General features: G+C 37.8%; 1 non-coding gene across 1 annotated transcript; it reads right to left on the bottom strand.

The window, feature by feature from the left end:
* Positions 1-18572: 18572 nt before the first annotated feature.
* LOC120084256 lies at positions 18573-18677 on the bottom strand. Its single transcript, XR_005483622.1, has one exon. It is a non-coding gene; the product is annotated as a small nucleolar RNA R71 (small nucleolar RNA).
* Positions 18678-23662: the final 4985 nt, after the last annotated feature.

Genomic DNA, 23662 nt, shown 5'->3' with positions numbered 1-23662 from the left:
AGGAGTGGGGGTGTCTTGTGCAAATGAGTTTTGTGCAAGATCGGACCACGAAACCTGTCACTCTTACTTTATAACGTTGTTTACTGTTTAAGACTGACTATTTCGAAACGATGACCTAGGTAACTTAACCTTAATCCTGAGCTAACTATAAACTCCTATTTGTTTGGAATTATCCTTTGATCTGCAAACGGTGAGAGTAGACCAATTGTCTCTACTCAAAAAACTTACCATTTAGGGGATAAGATTGGATGAATAGCTAGGAACATAGTGTGCAAGAGAGAATTCACTCCTACCCGATTAGGGTTAGTAGAGAGGTTGTTCCCTTCAAGTGTTGATTTTGGGTCTTGAACAAGAGGCCTCACCCTCTCATTGGCCTAAGAGGGATTCGATTTGTTGATTGGATCACAAACCAATTATTCATTAGGGGATCAATAGAACTTAAGAAACAAGAGGTAATTACGGGGGTAAAACAGATATTCGACCCAGCCGTTATTACGAGCAACCTGTGAAGAGTTAACTTAATAATCATGGTTATATCGAGTGGACATAATATATCTACAGTGAGGGGAGTTCAACTATGGGCTTTAGTGGAATCACCCATTAGTTAACGAATGAGGATTAGATCGGTCTAATGAGTTTAGCCAATTAATCTCAGATCGTTGGAGCTTATGATCTATAGGTCCGCGAGGTCCCGCTACCAGCTCGTAAATGGATAAGCTCTAGACTAGCATGATAAGTTAATTTGAAGCGTTCAAATTAAAATTAAATGAATTTGGAGAAATAATATTTAAATATGATTTAAATATTTTAATATGGAATTGTGTTAAAAATTAATTTAATATTTGATATTAAATTAATTAGAATTATTTAAATTGTTTAAATAATTATTTATTAATTTTATTAAAGAAAATTAATTTATGAAATTAATTTTGTAAAATTAATAATATTTTTAGTTTTATTAAATAAAATTGATTTTGAAATCAATTTTGATAAAATTGAAAAAGAAATGAAAAACACAAAGTTGGAAAAATTGATTTTCAATTTACTCCATGAACTAACTCACCAACAACGCACTTTTACTCTTCATTAACTCCAAGCATGAGGTGCATCTCATGCAGCAAGCTTCTTTGCATAAATTTCTTCAATATATAGAAGATTTTAGAGTGTTTTGGAGGAGAGCAACCGAACAAAATTCTAAAAAAAAAAAACAAGTTGAGAGAAGAAGGGTGTTCTTCTCCATAGTTGCTGTTGTGAGCTTCTCCAAATTCCCTTAATTCCAGCTTATTTTGAGTCCCATTACTCAATCTTGAGCTCCAAGAGGATAGTAGGGAAGATCTTGGGTGGTCTACAACAAGATCCTGTTGACATTTGCAGTTGAATTGAAGCTTAAAGGAAGTTCTTCAAAAGTATGTCATGAAACCCATTTTTTTCTGTTGAAGCATGTTTTCTTTTTAGCCAAAATTAATGAATTAGAGTGCTTATGGATCCTTGTTTCTTCCGCTGCACATTGGTACCTTCCAACAGTATCAGAGCCAGGTTGCTTTGATATTCCAAATTTCACTTTTGTTTTGAACTTCTTTTATAGACGTGGTGGGTTTTAGGTTTCTGCATTGCGTTTAAGTGTTAAATGTGTTTGTGGATGGTTGTTGACGAATGTTTGTGGGTTAATTACCTCTTTTTAAAGCCTTCTTTAATTACAAATTGTTAATTTGTAAGGGCCCCTACATTTTTGGGCATAATTAACAAGCAATCAAGTCTGTAATACAAAGTGTTTGAGTTCGTTGAGTCGTTCGTGATGAAGTTTTAAAGCATGGAGATACGGATCTCATCGAGGAAGAAGACCAAAGTTTGGTCGTATCGTGTAGTGTTAGTTAAACGATCGTTAAGATTTGGCTAAACGGTCATGTAGAAAAGTACTACGGGATCATGTAGTATTTACTAAACGATCATTTATCTAATGCTAAAAAATGAGGTAAAGTATTTGCTCTATCGTGTAGCGTTGGTTGCCTGATCGCATGGACGCTAGAGGTAAACAATCGTATGGGAGCATTAGATGCTCATCATTTAATAAAAAGCGCGTGCACTAAACGATCGTGTAGTTAGCATGCTTCATCGCGTAGTCACGGACTACACGATCACCCGGTATGCGATACCTCACGCTTGCTAAGCGATCGTTTAGACAATTGTGCTTCATCGCATCGTTTTCGTTTAGTCGATCGCTTAAGGCTTTGCGTTGCTTGTTGCATTCTGCACAATCGCATACCTCATGCTTCATCGCATAGACAAGGTACACGATCATTGCTAAACGATCGTTTAGCACCGGAAGCATTGGTAAACGATTGAGTAAAGCATTTACTCTTTCGTGTAGGCGATCACAAGGAGTTGGTACATGATCAAAGAAGATGCGTTTCTTCGCCCAAACAGTTCAAGTCCCGATTCGCCTGTTTGAACCGAAGACTCTTTTCTATTTATAATAGTTAACTTTTATTTTGAGGATTTAAGGCTAATTATCCCGGTTTATATGGCATAGTGTATGACATATAGAATTGAAACCCACCTTAGCTTATGCAATTATTCATGCATCATATATTATAAGTGTTATAACACGGCATGATGAAATTACAAGAGAGCATGCACATGCATAAAATATAAGAGTTATATTTATGCATGCAGTAAGCATATTCATGCATCATGTTTATATTATAAGAGTTATAGTATAAGGTTGTATGGAAGCATGTGTGCTTGGTTCATTGCTTGGTCGTATAAGTGTTATATAAAAGTAGCAATGAATGAATAATACATGGAACATGATACTTAGGCTAATTTGTGGTACATGAATGAGGTTCGGTACCTTATTCTTGTAACACCATTGGATGTGGCCTACTCTGTAGTTGTTACAAAGAGTTTTAAAGTGCTACATACGATGTGTTCCTAATTCGTACATGTTATGACATGAGGAGTGGGGGCGTCCTATACAATGAGTTTGCATAAGATCAGGACCAAAAAATAAGTCACTCTTACTTTATAACGTTGTTTACTATTTAAGACTAACTATTTCACCTAGATGACCCAAATACTCGATCTTAATCTTGAGCTAATTATGAACTTCTATTTATTCGGGATTGCCCTTAGATTTGCATAGTTGAGGGTTGACTCAACAACACCGGCTCAATAAGACTCCCATTTCAGAGGTAAGATCGGATAGATAACTGGGGACATAGGGTGCAAGACAGAGTTCATGCCTACTCGATTTAGGGATAGGAGAAAGGTTGTTCTCTCAAGTACTGAATCCAGGTGTTGAACAAGGGGTCTCACCCTCTCACTGGGCTGAGAGAGTTTGGTTTAGTGATTGGATCACAAACCAGTTGTTCATGAGAGGATCAGTAGGGACTTGAGAAATAAGACGTAATCTTGGGGGTAATACAAATATTTGACCCAGCCATTATTACGAACAACCTATGAAGAGTCGACTTGCTGATTATGGTTAAATCATGTGGACATAATGTATCTACAGTGAGGGGCGTGCAACTATGAGCTTTAGTGGAGTAACCCATTAGTTAATGAATGGAGATTAATTTGGTCTAATGAGTTTAGCCAATTAATCTCGGATCGTTGGAGCCCATGATCTGTATTTCCGGAGGTCCCCTACTAGCTCGTAATGGATTAGCTCTAGAATAGCGTGATAAGTTAATTTGAAACGTTCAAATTAGAATTAAGGGAATTAGTAATTATATGATATATAATTACATGTTTAATTTGAGAATTAGGCGGAATAGAAGAATTTATATATTTAAATATGATTTAAATATATAAAGATGTATATGTGTTAAAATTAATTTAATATTTGATATTAAATTAATTAGGTTTTCTTTAATAATTGATTCGTGAAATTAATTAAAAATTTTATTTTTAAAATCAAAATATATTTTATAAAGTCAAATTTTTATTTTTGAGATAAAATTTGAAGATTAGTTAAATGGAAAATGTTGATTTTCCATTATCCATATCTTCAAGTAGCTCACACAAGAATGCATCTTCTTGGCTTTGTCTTCTCCAAGCATGAGCTTCAACTTATGCAACTCACTCTTTTGCATGTTGATCTACAATATAGTGAGGAGATTGGAGTGAAAAACTAGGATGCAACCTATAGAGAATTTTAGAGAAAATTCGGGTTAAAGAAAGGGTTCTTCAACAAGGTTGCTGCAGTTAGCTTTTCTCCTTCACCCCTTGATTCTAGCTTGTTTTGAGTCCCATAACTCAATCTATAGCACCAAGAAAATAGTGAGGAAGATCTTGAGGTGGTCTGCAACAAGATTCGGAGAAGATAGCAGGTAGAAAAGGAGCTTTGAAGAAGTTCTACTAGAGGTATGTCTTGAAACTCACTTGTTTTTCTGAAAGAGCATGCTTTACATTTTGCCAAAATTAGTGAATTTGAGTGCTTAGATAATCCTTGTGCTTCCGCTGTTGCTGATACAATCCTACAGCGATAACCCTTCACAGATCGCTCGTAAGTACAGCTGGGCCAATTTACTCTTTTACCCCTATAGTTACATCTAACTCCTAAAGTACCATTGATTTCTCAAATGAACATAAGTCATAGTCCTACTATGACTGAGTCCTCTCTTCCAAAGAAAGGATGTGGCCACTATGTTCAAGACCCAAAATCAGCCCTTAAGGGGGCAATCTATCTACTTACCCCTTCTTTAGGGAAGGAATGAATTCCATCTTGTGTAACTGAGTTCCCAGCTCCACAATCAGACAAATCTCTAAAAGGTAGGCTTGTTGAGTTGGTAATCTGGCAGCTCTCATGCATACTAATCAAAGGACCGCCCTCAAAGGCAGGAGTTTCCAAAACTCTCAGAATTGAGATCATGTCACCTATGGTCGTTTAGGGGAGATGTAAGTCTCAAGTATCAACTGCGTTGTATAAAGAGACGAATCATTTCGTGGTCTGGTCTTATACAAAATCTTTGTATAGGACACCCCCGCTCACATGTCTCCACATGAATGGTTAGAACCAGATCTTCTGTAGTAGTTAACAAAACTTGTAAACCTCTACAAGCGGGCTGTATCCGTAGTATCACAGGATATGGTATCCCTTCTATATCCTTATACTACATACCGTTTTAGGTTAGCACTTAATGCATCATCCACTTATATATCTCATATATATTCTTAAGTTTACATACAATAACCATGGAGCTTTGTTTATTGGATGTGAGTAAATGCAAAATAAAATAACTCTTATTTTATTCATAACAATGTGTACAAAGTTTACAAACTACGAGACTCCGGGAGAATTAGGACATCCATCCTAATAATCTCCCACTTATCCTAATACCTTAGGAGACTAATATAAAATACATGAAAAATACTAGTACAATATAAAATAAACTAGGGCATACTCTATACCTAAGTATCATCTCCCACTTTCCCTAGACAAGATTCCACATATTCCGTAAATCCAAACTCTCCAAATAACCCTCAAACACTTTAGTCGTGAGAGCCTTCGTAAACAGATCAGCAACATTGTGCTCTGACGTGACCTTCGTGACTATCACATCACCGCGATGCACAATCTCCCTGATCAAATGATATTTTCGTTTTATATGCTTACCTCTATGATGACTCTGAGGTTCCTTCAAATTTGCCACAGCCCCGCTATTCTCACAATAGAAGTGATCAGCAATGACATATTCGGCTTCCATATTGGAGAGTGATAAAACAGTCTCCTTAGCTGTTTCACAAGTGGCTACATATTCAGCTTCCATAATGGAGTCTGCGATACATCCTTGCTTGATGCTTCACCACACTACAGCCCCTCCATGCAGAGTGAACACTACCCTGATGTCGATTTTGAGAATCTCTATCAGTCTAAAAGTCAGAGTTTGTGTATCATATAAGGATCAAATCCTTATCTCCATACACGAGCATGTAGTCCCTCGTTATCCGAAGATACTTGAGGATTTTATTGACCGTCGTCCAGTGATCTTGTAACGCCCGGATCCTTAAACCTTATGATTCGACTACTACGACATGCATACTTAGACTTTTCTATCATGAGATGAGTTTTGGTTGAAATTTCAAAGAACATATCTAAATTTTATTAATTAGATAGAAAAACTATATAGAAATTTATTTATCAAAACACCATGATCCATAAAACATTAGCGTGGTGGTACAAAATGCATGTGTTTATAATAGTGAGTTTGATGGTTGGCCATTTGAGCGACGTCCAACTCTGCCCTCTACGCTGTATTCTTACCTATAAAATCTGTAAAAATATAGGATGAGTACATAATATACCCAGTAAGTAGTTCTCACGTAGGGTAGTAACCAAATGCACAATCACAAGCAACATGTCATGAAAACATATGATTGGGACCGAAAACGTATAATAACATGTGGTGGTCGGTTATGCTTCCAACATAAATCTCTCCGCCCTGATAGGAAGACGAGGACCTAAGCGAAACTAACCCATCTGATGATTAGTGGGTCATGCAGTCAGTAGGGCCAGAGTCGCATCCAATATCAACCATTAGCATAAACATTATGCTTCCAACATAAATCTTTCCGCCCTGATAGGAAGATGAGGACTTAAGCGGAAACTATCCCATCTGATGATTAGCAGGTCATGCAGTCAGTAGGGCCAGAGTCGCATCCAACATCAACCATTAGCATAAACGTTATGCTTCCAACTTAAATCTTTCCGCCCTGATAGGAAGATGAGGACTTAAGCGGAAACTAACCCATCTGATGATTAGCGGGTCATGCAGTCAGTAGGGCCAGAATCGCATCCAACATCAACCATTAGCATAAACCATAAGATTAGACTGAAAGCATAATTTACACCTAATTAAAACTTTGTTTTAACGTAATCGTGAACAAACATAATGCATGGGTCCCTTGTAAAAAAACGTGTTCTAAACATGTAATGCAATATAACAATTAACATAACCATGCAATATAATAAAGTACACTACCATAGAACATTTAAAGAAGAGGGTGAGATAAACTACTTACCTGACTGTGATCTAATTATTCCTTATTATTTCTTATGATTTTATCAGCAGAGTTTCCCTTTTTAAATCAAAAGAAGAAAATTGATGGCAGCACTTTACCGGCAGCTTTTCTCTTCTTCACAGAACTTCCTCACTCACACTTACTTTTTCACACGATACATTGTTACTGAGATTTGTTTGAGAAATGTTAAATCTTCGGCAAAGGTCCATTATATAGTAGTTTTTCAGCCTTCTCAGTGTGACAAATCATCGTTACAGGTGCTTCTTTAAAATTACTTATGGTTTATGGATTCCTCTCAATAAGACACTAATTTGGCTAATGTTTGCCCTTACGTCATCATTCTTTGTTTGTATTCATTTAGGGTTTTTCCATGTATAATCTATAAGATTGTGGCCAAATTCAACGCATAATTCGCGCTTCTGTCCAAAATCTCGCTCACTCTGCTCTTAAAATCTCGCTCTCTCCGTTTTCTCGCTAGGAATTACTCTGTCCAGCTTTCTTGCTGGAAATCCCGCTCTCTCCACTCTCGCTCTCAAATTTTCTCTTTCGTCTCGCTCTCTTCAGCTTTCTCGCTCTTGCTCTCGCTTCCGCTCCCACTCCCGCTCTCGCTCCCACTCTCGCTCTCGCTCTCGCTCTCTCGCTCACTCCCGCTCTTTCCTACTATATCGCTAAGAATAGCTGTCTTTACATTCGCTCTCTCCAACTTCCTTGCTACAATTCTCGCTCTCTCCAATTTTCCTTCAATCTCTCTCTCTCCAGGGATCTCGCTCTTTCTACTCTCGCCAGCCTCAATCTCGCTAGCATCGCTCGCTGGGTTTCTCGCTCTCCAATTCTTCCTTCGATCGCGCAGCTCTCTTCTCAGAATTTTGTTTTCTCTAGTTTTCTCGCTGGTGTGGCTCTCGCTCTCTCCCACTTTCTCGCTCCCGCTCGTTCCCTTATTCATTATCCAGGATAATGAATAAATTTCCAATTTCAAATTTATTTTTTTAAAAAAAAAAATTTCCACCCCTTCAAATAAAATTTCGTCCTGCTTATTATTTGATATTTAATTTCCTGTATGCGTACAAATCTAGGTCGTTACAGATCTAATCCTAGATTGGACTGATAACGACTGACAATCCTACTGCATAGCAAATGTCTGGTTGTGTACATAACATTGCATACATTAAGCTTCCAACAGCTAAAGCATAGGGAATCTGTCTCATCTTCTCAACTTCTTGAGGTGTCCTAGGACATTGATCCTTAGACAATACAATTCCATGTCTGAAGGGTAATAAACCCATCTTCGAATCCTGCATCCTGTACCTGATCAACATTTGATTGATGTACGATGCTTAAGACAAGGATAACCTCTTGTTCTTTCGATCCCGAATGAGCTGGATCTCTAGAACATACTGCATCTCTCCCAAATCTTTCATTTGGAATTGAGCGGCTAGCCACTTTTTAATGTCAATCAGAAAGCCTACATCATTCCCAATGAGTAGTCATCCACATACAATACAAGGAAAGTTATTAAATTGTTGATGATCTTCTTGGAAACACAAGGCTCATCAACATTCTGATCAAAGCCAAACGATTTGACCGCACTGTTAAATCTAATGTTCCATGATCTAGACGCTTGTTTCAGAACATAAATGGACCTATTAAGCTTGCAAATTTTTTGCTCTTGATCTGGAACTATGAACCCCTCTGGTTGAACCATGTAGATGGTCTCCTCAAGATTACCATTAAGAAAAGCAGTCTTGACGTCCATTTGCCATATCTCATAATCATAAAATGTGGCTATGGACAGAAGTATCCTGATACACTTCAGCATGACAACAGGTGAGAAAGTTTCCTCATAGTCCACTCCCCTAACCTGTGTATAACCCTTTGTCACTTACACCCTATAGGTTTTACCCCATCAGGTTGATCCACAAGTTCTCAGACTTTATTGAAGTACATAGACTCCATTTCCTGGTTCATTGCCTTAATCCACTCATCTTTGCCAACATCATCCATTGCTTGCTTATAAGACAATGGATCCTCGACCCCATCATCAGAAATGATGTTTTGGGCTTCAGTCAAACCTATGTAGCGTTTCAGTGGGTTTATAACCCTCTCACTACATCAAGGTAGTCTCACTCTTGAGATGGTTGACTAGATGACTGACCTCAACAACTCTTGTTGATCTATCGGTCTGTTCAAAAACTCTTGTTGAACCCTCAGTAGCCTCACTAGAAATCTCACGTAAAACAAGTTTACTTCGTGGTTTATGATCCCCAGTGTGGTCTTCTTCCAAGAAGATAGTATTTATAGAAACACACTTTATTCTCACTCGGATCATAGAAGTATCTACCCCTCGTTTCCCTAGGATAGCCTACAAAGAAGCAAACTTTCGAACGTGGTTTCAACTTCTTTGGGTTAGTCACAAGCATGTGGGCTAGACACCTCCAAATCCTGAAGTGGCGTAAATTACCTTTACGGCCTCTCCACAGTTCAAAAGGTGTTTCAGAAATACTTTTCAAGGGAACGTTATTCAAAATGTAACAAGAAGTCTCCACTACAAAACTTTTGAAGGGATTTCCATGAGCAGCGGAAGGATCGTTCCAAATTCTATTCGAAATTGAACACTAACAATTACAGTTAATAAACGGAAACTACAGGTTATGCAACAACAAGAAATTACAGCATGCTTACTAAGATAATCAAGGGATAAAGTATGTGTACCTTTGAAGATTCATTCTTCAAACTCCCTTGATCACTCTCCAATCGTCCAAGAACAACAACACATCCCTCGAACGCAATGATCGGAACACAGCACGATCAACAACGAACACGAACCCAACGAACAGCCTCCAAAACCTCGAACTCAATCGAGTTGAGTGAGGACACCACCATAATGGTTACCTTATATTCTCGGTGTGAGAATCCAAGAGTTGTGGGCTCTGTATGAACTTTGTTAGAAGAAGAGACTGGAGGAACAACAATCGTGTAGAGGATTGAGCAAGTGGGAAATGGCATAATCTATCGTATAGACGATGTGCTCAATTGTGTAGAAGATGACAGCCTATCGTATAGACAATGCCACATGATTGTTTAGCTACGATCAGTTGATGAACTATCGTATAATTTAAGTGCACGATCGTTTAGTCTCTCTACTAGCTATCGTTTAGTAAAACACTTTCACTTGATAGCTTCTCCGTGAGTTACTTTCCGAAAGTAGCAACTCTTTAGGAAAACATTTTTCCTTTTATCTCACGGTTACCATAAAACCACCAATAACATCTCATTCAATTGGTTATTAGAGAAAAAGAGATAATTACCAAATAATTAATATTATTATATATAAATATGATAACCAACTTAACATATTATATTTATAACCTATAGTTTTCTTATTTCATCTCATGAAACATATAAACCATAGTTCTTTTTCTATTTTATACTACTTAATGTAAATCATATTTACATTAAATATTTACATTAATCCTCCACTTGATGTATCTCATACATCACACCAATTATATCATATATAATTGAATTTTCTCTTGTGAATTTGAACATTTCAAATCAACCTCAAGAACTGATTCTCAACTTGAATCCATTGAGCTACCAAGTGGACCTTATGGACCCGTAGCTTGAACCTCCAACGATACGTAAATAACTGGCTAAACTCTTTAGTCATGGGATCCACCATCCATTAACTGACGGACACTTCACTAAAGACCGACAGCTGCACTCTCCTCACTACAGATATATTTTGTGTCCATATCAACCAATCAACAGTGCAATAACCCTTCATAGATCGCTCATAAGTACAGCTAGGCCAATTTACTGTTTTGCCTCTATACTTACATCTAACTCCTTAAGTACCACTGATTCCTCTAATGAACATAAGTCATAGTCCTACTATGACTGAGTCCTCTCTTCCAAAGAAAGGATGTGACCACTATGTTCAAGACCCGAAATCAGCCCTTAAGGGAGCAATCTATCTATTTACCCTTGTTCTGGGAAAGGAGTGAATTCCATCTTGTGTAACTGAGTTCTCAGCTCCCCAATCAGATAAATCCCCAAAAAGGTAAGCTTGTTGAGTTGGCAATCTTGCCACTCTTAACCATACTAATCAAAGGACCGCCCACAAAGGTAGGAGTTCCTAAAACACTTAGGATTGAGTTCATGTCACCTATGGTCGTTTAGGTGAGATGTAAGTCTCAAGTATCAACGGCGTTATATAAAGATATGAATCATCTCCTGGTCCAATCTTATACAAACTCTTTGTATAGAACACCCCTACTCGCATGTCTCCACATGAATGGTCAAGACCAGACCATCTATAATAGTTCACAACACTTGTAAACGTCTACAAAGCGGGTTGTATCCATAGTGTCACAAGGATAAGGTATCCCTCCTATATCCTTATACTACAAACCTTTTTAGGTTATCACTTAAGGCATGATCCACTTGTATATCTCATATATATGCTTAAGTTTACATACAATAACCATGGAGCTTTGTTTATTGGATGTGAGTAAATGCAAAATAAAATAACTCTTATTTTATTCATAACAATGTGTACAAAGTTTACAAACTACGAGACTCCAGGAGAATTAGGACACCAATCCCAATAATCTTCCACTTATCCTAATGCCTTGGGAGACTAATATAAAATACATGAAAAATACTAGTACAATATACAATAAACTAGGGCATACTCTATACCTCAGTATCATCTCCCACTTTCCCTAGACAAGATTCCACATATTCCGTAGATCCAGACTCCGGGAGAATTAGGACACCAATCCCAACACGTCCAATCTATAAAGGTCGACGTCCTATATACACAACCTGATGTGTCTACCTCACCCACCATGCTTCCACAAATAGGGAGCCCGAGTACATCTTCTTCACCCAATGACATCCCACATCCAGAGGTCGACACATCTAACATCCCACATCCAGAGGCCGACACTTCTAATATTTTTATGGCCATGCAAGGAGTTACATTGGTGAGTAATTTATTGACCGGTAATCTTTGTTTATATTTCGTGATTTGAAATTATATTTTTTTATATTTCTTGATGACTAATTTTTTGTTATCTGTTTATGTAGGAATATCGAAGAACTAGTCATAAGAGGAAAGATGTTGGTAAATATACACCTCCAACCCAACTAAAGAAGAAGATAACAAAAGATGACGAAACTAGGGTAAACTTTCCATCTGAAAATCAAAAGTTTAAGTATCCTCTCCCAGATGTGCCAACATACAAACTTTCATTCTCATCCTAATCACCTCCATATCAAATAAGTAGACACTTTTCTGTCATCCTATAAAGCAATAGAACATTTGTCATTAAGTTGTACAAGCAATTGAAGTGTACTCTCGCTCTATCTCTCGCTCTTTCTCTCTCTATTTTTGCTCTCGTCATCGATATAAATCTCTTAAGCAATTGAAGTGTACTCAATGATCTCTCGCTCTTACATTCCTACCTTTCCAGAAATAACATAGCAAAAATAATGAAACAAACGCCTAAATAATGAAACATCGTTTTGGAAAACCTATTCCCTTATGAAAAAGCCTCGTCTCGGAAATCCCCGTTCGAAATCACAGTTGAAATGGAATTTATAGTTTAAAGAAATCACGATTGTGTTTAGGTATTATTGATTTGAGGCTTCAGTCATGAAAATTGTCAAAACATTTGTACACTGATGAGCAATCACATTATATCAGGGAATTTAAAGCGAGAGCAAGATTGTTTGCCCAGCCGAGAGCGAGACTTATAACGTAAGGCACTTGTGAGGGAAATTTACGTAATTTAGTATGGTGATGATGTCAACAAAAGGTCAATTGACGTTATTTTTAAAAAAAAATGGGTTATTCGATATTTTGGGCCCAAAAAATGGTCATCCATACAAATTTCCCAACATAGAGATAAGAGTGGAAAAGCCTTCTATTAATCAATACCTAAGAAGCCCTTTATTCACAAATACCTTTATTTTAGTACATGTAAACATATCACTCCATTTGGAAGTCATAATTTTTAGTGCCTAGATGAACCTGACCGCCAATATAGTTGCCATCTTTTTTATCTTTCCTTCTCAATTTTCAATGAGAATACAATCTTTCCTAATTTCAGATCATTCCTTTCAATTCTCAAATACAAAGAAGAAAAATAATTTCTCTCTCAAAATTTCTCTCCTACACTATAGCTCAATGCAACACTATAATAATAAGCAAAAAATTGGACATGCATCAACTACAATAACAAAACCCGAATCTACTTTTACATGGCTGTTGGAAATTGCAGGGCTCTCAGAACGTCGAACTGTAAACTGTCAAGGCACGGCGGTCAAGCGAAGAGCAAAACCTACAAAACAGAAACTCATTATAGGCTGAGTCACGGAGCTCGCTCTCTTTAAGAAGTTCTTCAGCATCGAAACGGACCCGTTTTAAAAATAATCATCACACACACACACGGCCTCACCTCACCCAACCAGACGGGCAGCGGCGGCATGCGTATGGGATGTCCACCGAACCCATATTGGTCTATCTTCTCACTCTCTCAAAAACATGGGTACCCCTTGGGGCCCAAACCCAAAACACAAGGTTGGAGTACATAAAGAAGACTTCCAACACCAAATTTTCCAATGTGGGATTCTCCAACCAACAAAGTTGGTTCCCTTTATTTTGAAAGTTAAATTTTCACCCAACAATGGCATTGATTAAAAAAGAACAAAGAGAAAACTAAGCAGCAGACAAAAGGGTAGAGAAGATGCCAGTGCCTGGACCTTCGTTCTCCTGGAATCCATCAACTACTTATACTTATCGAAAAATCTAAAACGATTTTGCTTTAATCCATTTGCTTTAATTTATTGCCCTTTACTTTCTTTAGCAGCAATACTTTTTGTAAAGATAAACTCCAATATACAGTCACATGCTTGAAAATTAGTCATCAATTTGCAAGGCGATGAACTCTTAAATGGAGTCATCAACCTCCAACAATTCACACATTTTGGATACTCTTGGTATTTTCTTTCAAATTATAAATCGGAGTGTTGCACATATCAATTCCAAATCTCAATTGTTGTGTCATGGAAACAACTGCCTTGAATGCAAAATCGGTGCGACCTTGGTGCTAAATCGCCATAAGCCAGATGCTCCCCAAGATTATCACAACTTCCAATCTTTGATGTGCACTCGTCGGAGAACGGATTGGAAACGATGGAAAAATGCTCAGAAAACAGAGATCAAACAGGAAGAAGATGAATGTATTTTATGCCAAGCCAAAATATTTTGAAAGCTTATGGAGAAGAAGGGAAGGAAACCGTTTTAGATCTAAGATTAATTCAATAATTAATTCAGATCTACTAATTAATTTTAGGAATTAATTTTAAAATGGTAATAAAACCATTAAAAGATAAAGAGAAAGGTAATAAAAAATTCCTGTCTCTTAGAAAGAGCCACTAAACGATCAGACTAGATAGGTGCAGGTAGCTTGACCGCCTTAATTCTTTTCCGCGCATGTGGGGAATGTTTTTACTTCTACCATGATAGCTCTCAAAATGTGCTATCATATTCCATTAAACTCGAGATTGTTCCAGTTTAAGTATTTATTTGATTATTTTATAAGTTTTAAGCACCTATAGGGTAGAACAGGGCGTTAGTGACGAAATGGAGTAAAACGAGCCAAAATGGAGCTTAATTGCTTCAATCGGGAAAGGGAAGGCCAAAATTATAATTTTGCCCCTGAAAATGGCGCAATGGCATCCAACTAGGTGCCACACTCACCATTGCAAGGAAGAGCAACCAATTTATGCAAAACACACAACGTCGGGCGCTCCAAAGAGAGATCGTGTGCGCATATCCCATAGCACGCAACGCTACCCACTACAATGTGACACTGCGCCCTCAACCCGAGAGTGTTAATTTGAAGAGCACTACACATGCTACACCCACTATCCACTACACACAGTGCCCTCTACCCTCGCACCGCGGCACCATGTCAATTTTTATAAAAACAACTCTAGCTGCCAAGGTTATAGAGGATACCATTCTAGTCGAACTCCACGACTTTCTCTCTATGTTCTGTATTTTGAGCAATTTAGATTGTAATCATCAACCTTGGATTTCAATTGTGGCTAATGTGAGTTGATTTTGCTAGCTTAGGAGTAGGAAAACCCATTTAGGAAGATTGTGAGGTTTTGTTCTTAATCAAACTAATTTATACTTCTTATTTTTTGGGTTTTTATCTTAATTGAACTAATCATTGACCGTGTTATCTTATATTGTCTAACAAACTCTTCTTGATTGTAGGATTAGTAGCTTTAGATTGCCATATAATATGTGACATAGAGGGCCATGTTAAATTCCTATTTAGGCGTTTCCTATTAGAAATTTACCCAAGTGTAATCCTTAAAGCTTAATGCTATTAGACTGCTTAGATTAGGATGCATTTCATCTAATTTAATTTGTAACGACCCGAATCTCATAAATTTTAACTAAAATCAAAATAATTTTATTAAATAAATAGGTTTTCTTATAAAATTTAAATAATTGAATGAAAGAGTTAAATAACATGCAGTGGAAGTATCAAGGATCTATAAGCATTCTAATTCACTAATTTTGGCAAAAACTAAAGCATGCTCTTCCAAAAAAATGGGTTTTCAAAACATACCTTTGATGAACTATCCAAGAAAACGTTTGTACAGTTGCTGTCTTCACTTGATATCACTGTGAACCACCTCAAAGCCTTCCCTACTATGCTCTTGGAGCTTTAGGCAGAGTTGTGGGACTCAAGAACAACTTAAAGATATGAAGAAGCAAAAGGAGTTCAAAGCAACCGATTGAAGAAGACAGGTTCTTCTTCACATAAAATTTTCTCTAAAAATTCTGCATTCATCCTCCTCCAACAACTCCAATCTTCTTTATATATAGTAGATGAACATGTAAAGAGATGGAGTGCATGGCTTGCAGCTCATACTTGGAGAATCAAAGTAGAGAGGATAATGGCTTTTGTGTGAGCATAAAGATGAAGGTAATGGAGAAAATTCATTTTCCATTTTGTGCAACCATGCAAAACGATTTTCACTTTTTTTCTTTTAAAACAAAAAATGATTTTAAACCATTTTAATTAAAAAAAAAGATTTTCTTAAATTAATTTCATAAATCAATTTAAAATATTAATTAATTTAATATCAAATATTAAATTAATTTTTGTACAATAATCATCTTTATATATTTAAATCATATTTAAATATGTATTCTCTTGTTCTATGTAATTTGAACGTTTCAAATTAATTTCTCAAGCTACCTTAAAGCTTATCCATTTACGAGCTAGTAAGGGGACCTCGCAGACCTACAGATCTACAGATCATGGGTGATAACTTGTAGAAATACAAGTTATTTTTGCTCTTAAGTTGGAATAACTAAGGTTTTTAATGATAAATTATCCTCATTTTTAGAAGAAACGCATGGAATTACTCAAACATTAGCAAACTCATGCAAAAGAAGTTTTATTACTAAATACTGCGACACTAACACATTGTATTGCAGGATTTCAACAAGAAGCTAACGCATAATCAAGAAGTGTCGCAGGAAAAGTTCTAACGCATGGGCCATGCGTCGGAGGGAATTCAATGCAGAGAAGATTCATTGATCCAGGCTAATTGTGTCACATCATCACTTGCAAGTATGGGCACCTACAGTAGGCGGCATCTGAAAAGCTTCTGAGTGTCAAGCGGCTGACCAAGGCATGGACTTTAATGTTGCCCATCACAAAGTGGAGATGACCAATGCCTATAAATAGATGAAGTCCCTCCAGAGTTTGGAGTTCATAAAAAATCAAAATTCTCACTCTTTGTATTAGCATAGTCATAGTTTTAGTTCTTTAAAAGTTGTGCTGTAGTGCCAAGACGATCAGAAGGGTTGAAACCCACCATCACTGCCAGTCAGGGAGCGGAAGAAGCCAAGCTTGAGAAAGACACTTCGTCCAATTCCTATACAAGTGATTGTACACAACTAGATTGAGCCAAAGAGATACAAGAGATTGTACTCTATGGCTTGACTCAGTTCCTTTCATCTCATTTATCGCTTTCATTTCATTTGTTTAAATATTACTTTTGTAAAGACGATCTGCTTCTTTATAAATTCATATATTTGATCCATCACACTTTGCCATTGTTTATTTCTTGTTTATGTTGAATGAATTTATACTTTATACAACATTTCATTTCAACGCTTAAGCCAACTTAATCAATTGGTAAAAGCATCCTTAGCTTAGATTATTCGAAAGAATAAATAAGCCAGCATCAAGTAGGACACCTAGTACATCTAGAGATAGACTTACTGGTGTTTATTGCATTTTGTGTTAGACGCATGCATCCTAGAGATAGGTTTTGTATGTTATTCACATTGATAAATGTTGAATAAAGTCTAACGCATAAACAAAGATAAACAAATCATCCCATCTCATCCACATCACACTCTTGTTTGTGTACATTCATCTTAGATTGACGCATACCACTTACATTAAAATTCATTTTCGCATGATCCATCACTCACTACTCAACTCTTTTGTATCTTCTGGCACAAGCACAGCACTTTAGTGTAAATAACACATTTCTCTCATACATTTAGAAAACCCCTACAATAGCTACAATGCAAGGTCTGTGTTAGTTTGACCGAATCCCTGAGTTCGACCCTGTACTTACCAGGAACCTAAATTGGATTTATACTTGGGTCTGATTTAGGAAAACTTGAACATCAATAGGAGGAGTATCGTGCGTTCTGTTGCACATCTCTAACGCATCAATGTGTTACAAATACATAAACGCATCAAAGCATCAACGCATCATTTATACTTCGAATTTATTTTTCCAATTTATACAAAACACTCCCAGCTCGAATCACGATAGCGACGAACAAGTTTTTGGCGCCTTTGTCGGGGATTCAGAAACAAAACTAACTAGATATTTCGTTTGTATCTTTTGTAGGAACACTTCAGTCGAGGGAGTATTACAAGCTAAGCCTAAGCTTGTGAACGTTTATGAGCAAGGAGAGCACTCCTGAACTCAGATAGGACCCTAAGATTGAAAGGACCTTCCGACGTAGAAACCAATCTAATTGTCGTCAAAGGTTGAGGCAACAACTTCTCAAACAACAGAACAGGCAACGAGCAATGGCGGAAGAACAGGGAAATCAGAACTTAGCGTAGCAACTAGCTCATGCTGTACTATATGATTTCTCTCCAGGAATCATATACCCAATGCCAGATGGGACCAGATTCGAGATAAAATCTGTAATGCTTCAAATGCTCCGGACTGCTGGACAGTTTGGGGGTGGTCATGGTGAAGATCCTCATGCTCACATGAAGCATTTCCTGGAAATGTGTAACTCATTTGTCATTCCTGGAATCACCCCAGAGGCAATCAGGTTGTCTTTGTTCCCCTATTCCTTTCATGATGACGCAAAACAATGGGTAAGCTCACTGGAGCCTGGTGAAATCACCACCTGGGAGAAGTTGGTGGAGAAATTTATGCAAAAATACTTCTCACCTACCACCAACGCGAGGAGGCGTCGAGAGATTTATGTACTTTGAACAAGAAGAAGCTGAGACCTTAAGCGTCGTATGGGAGCGTTTTAAGGGATTGGTAAAAAATTGCCCGAATCATGGACTACCACCAACTATCCAGATGGAGACTTTTTATGGTGGATTCAATAGAGCATCACAAATGGCAGCCGACGCAGTAGCAGCTAGTGGAATTATGGATAAATCTTACACTGAGGCTAAAGAGATATTAGATCGCTTTGCTAAGCACAACATGGAATGGGTGGATGATACGTATGATAGAAGAGCTGACAGGAAGAAGAGATCTCAGAATGTTAATTCTATCGATTCCAACGCAATAGCCACACTATCTACATAGGTGGCTACGATGGCCAGCCTTTTGCAGAACATATCGCTAGGAAATGCATCAAATCGCAGAAGGTGAATCAGGTAGAAGCATTCAGGCAACCCATGGTTAGCTGTATGGGCTGTGGAGATCCTCACTCCTATGCTGATTGCCCACAAAACCTACAGTCAGTATGCTTCATTAAAAACAACCCATTTTTCAATACATAAAATCCTGGATGGAGGAATCATTCAAATTTTTCTTGTACAGGAGGAAATCATTAGAAGCACCACCCAAGGGCGAACCAACAACAAAGGCAAGGACCGCCGCCTGCATTTCAACCAATGCATCATCAACATCAACGATCCTTTAATAGAGGAGGACAAGCGTCGAGCTCTGGATCTCCGCTTGAGAACCTATTAAAGGAGTACATAGCCTAGAATGACGCGTTGCTAAAAAGCCAAGTGTCGTCTATCAGAAACCTGGAAATACAGGTAGGGCAGATAGCGAGCGAGTTGAAGAACAGGCAGCCTGGAGTTCTACTTAGCAACACTAACACACCTAGAAACAACAATGGAAAGGAGCAATGTCACGCAGTGACGTTGCGAAATGGAAAATCTCTTGAAGAAAGAAGAATGAATCCAAGAACAGCAGTTCTTCAAAAGAACGCAACACACATTCAATGGCAATAGAAGATCAAGAAGAAAGAACGCCTGAGACCACAAGCCATTTAGAACCAAGTACCACTGAATGCACCATTCCCTAGACATTTGATGAAGAAGAATGATGAACAACAATTCAAGCGCTTTCTTGAGCTCCTGAGGTAATTGCAAATCAACATTCCACTTATAGAGGCCTTGGAGCAAATGCCAACATATGTCAAATTTTTTAAGGACATTTTGACAAAGAAAAGAAGAGTCAACGAGACAGAAGTAATCGCGCTAACACAGGAGTGCAACACGTTAGTAAGCAACAGTCTACCCAAGAAATAAAAGGACCCTAGGAGCTTCACAGTTCCTTGCTCGATAGGAGGGTTGAATGTGGGACTTGCGTTGTGCGATTTGGGAGCCAGCATTAATCTCATGCCATTCTCAATCTTTAAGAAACTGGGAATTGGTGAAGTATAACCCACTTCTATTACTCTTCAGCTCGCTGACAGAACAATCGAGTACCCTGAAGAAAAGATTGAAGACGCTTTGGTAAAGGTTGACAACTTCATATTCCTAGCATATTTTATCATCTTAGACTATGAAGCAGATAGGGAGGTACCAATTATCCTTGAACGCCCCTTCTTAGCTACTGGAAAAGTTTTAATAGATGTTGATAACTTGTAGAAATACAAGTTATTTATGTTGTCTTATTCAGATATTGCGGCCAAAAGAGAGAAAATATGCGCTGATTGTATGAAAATTAGCTAAGAAATACAATAGTTATAAATTATCGCAAATACACCCACTAACACCGTCAAGATGGTAGAAAAAGATATTTCAAGTCTATTTTGCAGGAAACCAAGTCACCGCTTGCGATCAAGGCTCAAAGAGAAACTGAATAACGCATCTCTGTCATATTGTGCCTGTCAACCAACAATGAAGAGATGATCAACACAATGACGGTGCAATGCGACAGTTGAACCAGAGATGAACTTCAACTGCATGCGGTAATAAAAACAACACCGCATGCGAACACATGATCGAAAGATGCAAGTGAGCAATGCAATTGCAGAGGATTATGACATGTGTACAACTAACTGTTGTACATATTCGACAGACTGATTGCATAACAGAAAGAATATTCATTCCACCATTTTCAGACTTTCCATAACAATAAAGTGGAGACCACGAGTCAGAAAGTCAAAGCTTTTCACCTATAAAAACCCTTATAGAATTCACTGAAAGATATACTTGATACGAGGGATAATTGATACAAGGCTATTGAGAGAGAGGCTAATCTGAGTGCTAATCAGAGAAGATTCGGGAAGAAAAGAGATAAGGCCGAGAGATGAGTCTTAGCGCAATTCTGTCAAATCCCCGCCGTGAAGCTCTGTGCTTAGATCCTTCTATCGGTTGAGCAAGCCTGAGAGGAAAGCTCATCCTTCCATTCACTCCATCAACACCGGCAAGAAAAATCTCCATCCAGATCTGTGTCAAGACGTTGGCACTCATTTGTATTTATTTCTAACTTTCATGCACCAACTGTATTTCATCTCCTTAATCTCTTCATTCGCAAATCATGTATCAGATGCTAAATAGTATTATTGAATGTCTTGATCATTTTCATCTCCACTTTTCTGTCTACTTCAGTTCCTCCATAAATCGTTTTCTCCATGAAGTTTTCTTAATCCCTTGGTGATTAATATGAATTAAACGAGTAACTTAATATGTGCTAAAGGGATGATTATGTTTAGCTAAAGCATGCTAGACGGCATCTTCATTTGTGAGAGCAGAAGTGAAGATGTCATTCTGATCTATCGAGAGAAGGTTAGAAGAATGCATTAACTAAAGCGAGAAGTACTTCCAGAGATGGAAACAACCTTGAATTCATTACGTTCATTCCTGTTTCACCACAGAGATGTGGGAACGCGGCCGATCACCGAGAGATGTACGCCAAAGGAAAGCCGGAACCGTACTTATATCTTTAACGCAATTAAGAAACTTGCGATGTTTGTATTAATTATCTTTTCTCTTTCTACTTCGCACATAAGCCTTGCCACCGTATAACACGATCTTTGTATAATCTTCACAGACAGCCTCAACCTCAGTATCTTGTATCATGTAACCTGCATTTTGTATCATCATAGCTTAGGTTCATTTTATAGCACTTTACTTTTATCACAATTTACTTTATTATCGCATTTTTATCACTTATCTTTACTTTATTGCATTTTAAATACCTATACACATAACCTTTTTACAAATTGAAAAACCCCTGTTCACATATATCACAAATGTAACGCAATTAACCTAAAACAGTCCCTATGTTCAACCTCGGATCACACCGAGAAACTTGCGGTGGAATTATACTTGGTTCCAATGTAAGGAAACTTGTGACAATGCATAGCATACTACAAGAAAACTCATAAATAACACATATCTAGAAGTAATATCGCATAAATAAAATAAAGTCATCATTGCATCATCATTCTATGACTTATCTTTAGCGTTATCAAGTTTATGGTGTTGTTGTCAGGGATTGGTTAACGATTAGTGTTGAGTATGTTTTTGGTATACTACAGGACAGATCTCTTTGTACTGGCTGTTCAACGCGAAGAGCAGTTTGATGGCTTAGGAGTGTTAGAGTGAACCAGAAATTCTAAGTGGACCCAGAGATCAAGTGTATTATTCACGCACAAGAACATCAGGGCTGAATTAAGTAGTGAAGAAGCATGGCTAATAATAATGAGGCTCCCGCAGGGAATCAAAGGGAAAATTGGTCAGCACAAGGGTCCATATTTCTTATTGTTGATCATGGCCTCCCAATGAGAGACTATGCGACGCCGGATTTTTATAACTTCTCGCCAGGAATCTCAAGACCTATGGTTGAGGAGAATGTAAGCTTTGAAATAAAATCGGTCATGCTGCAGATGATTCAGAACATGGGTCAATTCAGGGGATTACAAAGAGAAGACCCACATGCACATTTGACGGATTTTGTAGACATGTGCAGCGCATTCTCCATGCCTGGTGTGACTCAAGAAAGACTTAAGTTATATCTTTTCCCGTATACACTGCGTGATGAAGCGAAGAGGTAGGCTCAGTCGTTAGAGCCGGATGAGATTAAAGCATAGGAATAGTTGGTTGACATGTTCATGAACAGATTCTTCCCTCCAGCTATCATCGCAAGGATACGGAGGGATGTGCTGAATTTTGAACAAAAGGGTTATGAAACCTTGAGCACCGCCTGGGTGCGATTCCGACAGTTAGCAAACAGCTGTCTGTCACACCCTGCACCAGATTACCCTCCTAACCTGGACGGAATAGTGACTGCAGCAGTTACCAACCCTTTTGCTGGCACTTACTGCCTATTTTACTTGTTAACTAATACTCAAACCCTGAATACATACATATTAACTCAGTACTTAATACATTTACACTATAGGGTTTCGCAACATTGATTACACATGGATATTACCACTTAGTGAGCCCCATCAAGAATACTAGTCACTAGACAGACACATGTGTACTAACTAATACAGGTCTTCAATTACGCTTCCCTCAACCTGTTTCTTTGAGTGGCAGAGCAGCAGCAAAAAAGTCTTCTGGGAACTGACCGCTACCTGGAAAAGAATACATTTGAAAGCATGAGCTAGAAGCCCAATGAGTGACTTAATAAAACGTAAAACTCATGACTCAAAATCCAGCCCTCTTTTGAAGAAACTTCCTTCTACAAACATGTTTAGAATTGAGTTAGAAACATTACCTTAAAATTTCAGCTCAAAATGTCTCGTCGTTTAATCTGGAGATTCAAAACTTCATCATTGGCCCCAATTCAAGCAGTTGCCTACTTGTTCAACAATTCCTAGTTCAACCTTCAAAATTACATAACTCGATTTTCAGGCCTCATCTTAAAAAGTTTCTACAAAGTTGATAACTGTGTTAACAATATTCCCTTAAATTTTTAGCTCAAAATTCTTCGTAATTCGTCCTGGAGTTTCAATTCTTCACTGATGGCCTAGATTCACCCAAGAAACGAACCCTTCGTCTTTATTTTGCCCCTCCAGCCTTATTCCGACGAGTTTTCCTTCCAGCAACCCAGCCTAAGTAGTCTGTCC

Source organism: Benincasa hispida, chromosome 8 (genome assembly GCF_009727055.1).
Source record: "Benincasa hispida cultivar B227 chromosome 8, ASM972705v1, whole genome shotgun sequence".
Lineage (NCBI taxonomy): Eukaryota > Viridiplantae > Streptophyta > Magnoliopsida > Cucurbitales > Cucurbitaceae > Benincasa > Benincasa hispida.
The sequence above is the reverse complement of the archived record's forward strand: the minus strand, read 5'-3'. Positions and strand labels throughout refer to the sequence as shown.